The following is a 3335-nucleotide window of genomic DNA, read 5'->3' on the forward strand; positions in this document are numbered from 1 at the left end:
AAATCAAGGAAAACAAACTTAAAATAAGTCTGTGTCACAAGGCTTATTTATAATTCAGCTGACAGGGCTGGCTGATCCCAGAGAAGATGGAGAATGGTGAAAGTAACGTTCTACTGCTGTCATGTCACTTTGATTTGCACATGTTCGTGAACGCATTCACTTTAGGTACTGGTTATGCTTCCTTGTTAACTTTAATTAGAGGAGGCTTTGGCTCTGTGTCATTTGCTTTGGAATGGTTGTTCATGTTGTATCCTGCAAGAGTAAAGTGTGTATGTGTAATGTATAATATATATGTATGCAAAGAGTATTTGACTGAAAAATCAGAAAGACATACTCTGTATTCTTTGAAATATTTAAAATAGAGGACCAAATGATGGTTTCAGCTGCAGTCAGCTGGGTAGATGGTGTCAATAACAGATAAATTTGGCCTAATGCCTGTATATTGTGATACTTGATATTTTTGGCAAACTACATGAACAAATACTGTGGTATTATTCTTGGCAAACAACATGAATACCACTCTTGCTTTATTCTCTTTGTCTCCGCAAACACTTTATGGCAAGTATTCGTAACCAAACAAACTATGAGACCACGTACACTGCAAAAACCCATTAGGTCATGTATTTTGGCACTCTGCTAGGCTGCAAGTTCTGCCACAAGCTTTGGCTGAGCTGTACATAATGCTGACAGTACTTCCCATGCAATATAAGTCAGATATCCTTTTCCCTTTGTACACAGAGGTGTATATTTGACTTCGTGGGTAGTGGTGGTGTGGTACACTAGTCCTAGACTTGTTTACCTAACCAAGACCTGTGTGTAAAATTGACACGTGTAAAACTGACATGTTTAAAACATGCCTTTGTTAGGATTTTTTAAAAGCGTTTACACCACTGTTGCATTCATGTGCTTTTCTTCCATCCTGCCCTTGCCCACCAGCCAATGCTTTCTACCTTTTGTAGCAGACCCCTAACACCCAAGCATCTCAAGAACCTAAGGATCTCTGCTGTTACAGCTATGCTAGAAGTTAACTGTAACAATGCCTCTCCTACCAACCCTTCCTCGCCCACTATCTTCTCCTGCCCCACTGTTACCGCTGGCTCCGATCAGCTTAAAGTATCATCAATTGCCATGAGTAACAGTCTTTTCTTGGAAGATCTCCCTGGGAGGTCTGAGACTTTGGCTTCTCCATCAGTATTTCGTTCTGCAGATGACGGCTCTGGCATGTGTCCTTCGGTTATCAGAGCAAAAGTCAAGGATTTTTGTGCATGCTGAAGCTCCTTTTCCAGCAGTGCCCTGGGGATATGGATAGGAACCTACCTGCAAGTCTCTTTTGATCCTGAAACTCCCACTAACTGATTGATAAATGGGAGGTAGTCACCTTAATATCTCTGTGCATATGACACTTGATTCTTAGAAATTACTGTGTACTGGAATTTCAGATGGGCTGCATGCACAATGTATCTTAGTCTTGGCCTTCTAAGTATCAAGCTTAACGAATCCCCTAGTGACCCCGATGATTATTATACTCCATACACTTACTCGGTTGTTTTTCAGTGTTTCTCAGCAATGCTTAGATGTCAAATTTACTGGAATCAGTGGAAGGACTCCATCTAGCAGGGTGTATCCTAAATCAGTGGTGAAGCCAGGAAGTGTCTACAGGCAACCTGATGGCCAGCCAGATTAATTCTGCAGTAGGTTAGTAACATGATCTTGGGGGGCCTGCTAACGGACCGAGATACTGTTCAAAAGAAGTAAAAAAAGGTACTGCCATAAGTACTTTGATCATCTTTTCTGTTATTAAAATCTTCCTTTTCATTCACTTTTCCCTATGCTTTCCCTATCAAAAATCAGCATTTGCATCTTTATACCCTCATCACTCCCCACCCATGTAAACCATAAGTCTGAGAAAACTTTAAGGTAGAGCTTGAAATGTTTATGAAGGGAACCATAAGATGCAGCTACCTACAATAATAGGGACTCCATTTGAGAACTGAGGGGGCCTTTTTCAGTCCTGTGTTTCCAAGACACTGCTGCATGGATGCCGTAAGAATTCAAAAGATGATACTAATCTACCTGCTGCAGTACTTTCATGTATTTATAATGTTATTCTAGAGTAGCAGCAAGACTCTGACAAATTCTTGTTATTTATAGTGGGTGCTGGCTGTAGCTGGCTGTATATTTTCACCAGAAATCTTGGAGGATATGGAAGACAGAGGAGAATATTGGAATGTCTTGCCCATGCTACTGCCATCCTTAGGTAATCACCTGGAACTGAGCATCGAAGGAACCCATCTGTTCTGTCGTGCCTGGAGGGGAATCAAGTACAGGTGGGTTATCAGCTCCTTCCGTGCAGGTGGTAATGTGACAGAATTGTTTACATAAATCTTTCTGCACTGGGATGTATGATGACATGGTACAGAATTTTAAGAAGAAAACATGTAATAAAGATCTCAAAAGATGGATACTATCAGAAATTATTTCCCTATTATCTCTTGATATTCAGGATATGCTCCAACATGGCAGTTTATTGTTGATAGATGCAAATGTTGTCTTGATTTAAAACAAGTGAGACTCTGGAGCACAGACACTTCTCTGTCAATTCTCTATTTCTGCAATGGTTCTGGATTAAAGCTAAAAATTTAGCTTTGCTTAAGCCCCCTCTAACAATTGGCAATAGAGTTGGTGGGAAATAACCTACTGGGGTAAGTTTCCCATGCTGATCTTTTGTCTACATTGGCTTCGTTTTGCAGAATTTGTTTTGATGAATTTTGCACACTGTCCTTCCCACAAAAAGTCTTTTCTGGATGGCAAATGATACACCACAGAACCTTCTTGTGCCCGCAGACAGTATAGATGGCTTCAGGGCTTTTATTTATTTTGAAGCTCAGAGCTGTTATTCCTGAAAGACAAACAAATACAAAAAAGTACACCCAAAGCCAATCAAAGTGAAGTATTTCGAGTACAACTGGTGCCACCTTGGCCTCTGAATCTATGCTGACCTGACTGTAGATGCTGAAACGAAGGACCCCATGTTTGAAGCCGTCCTCAGCAGAACAGAAAAGCTGCAAACGCTTTGATAACCCTGGATGGCGCCGCCGACGTTCTTTTGGATGAACTCGCTAAATTGGACACCCAGGTGGCTAACACTGAAAAGGGACCGTGCATTTTTGAGACGAGGAGAGGCGGGGGGTGGGGTTGGAAAGATTGAAAGTCCAGCACACGTGAAAGCATATGCCGGTCGGGCTGTAACAAAGACGTAAAGCGCAACTCGGTTTTGAAGTTCGGGCTGGGAACAGAGGAAAACTTCTGGGACGGCTGGGGAGGGGGGCGGTGCC

The sequence above is a fragment of the Aptenodytes forsteri genome, unplaced genomic scaffold, assembly GCF_000699145.1.
Source record: "Aptenodytes forsteri isolate BGI_AS27 unplaced genomic scaffold, ASM69914v1 Scaffold412, whole genome shotgun sequence".
Taxonomy (NCBI): domain Eukaryota; kingdom Metazoa; phylum Chordata; class Aves; order Sphenisciformes; family Spheniscidae; genus Aptenodytes; species Aptenodytes forsteri.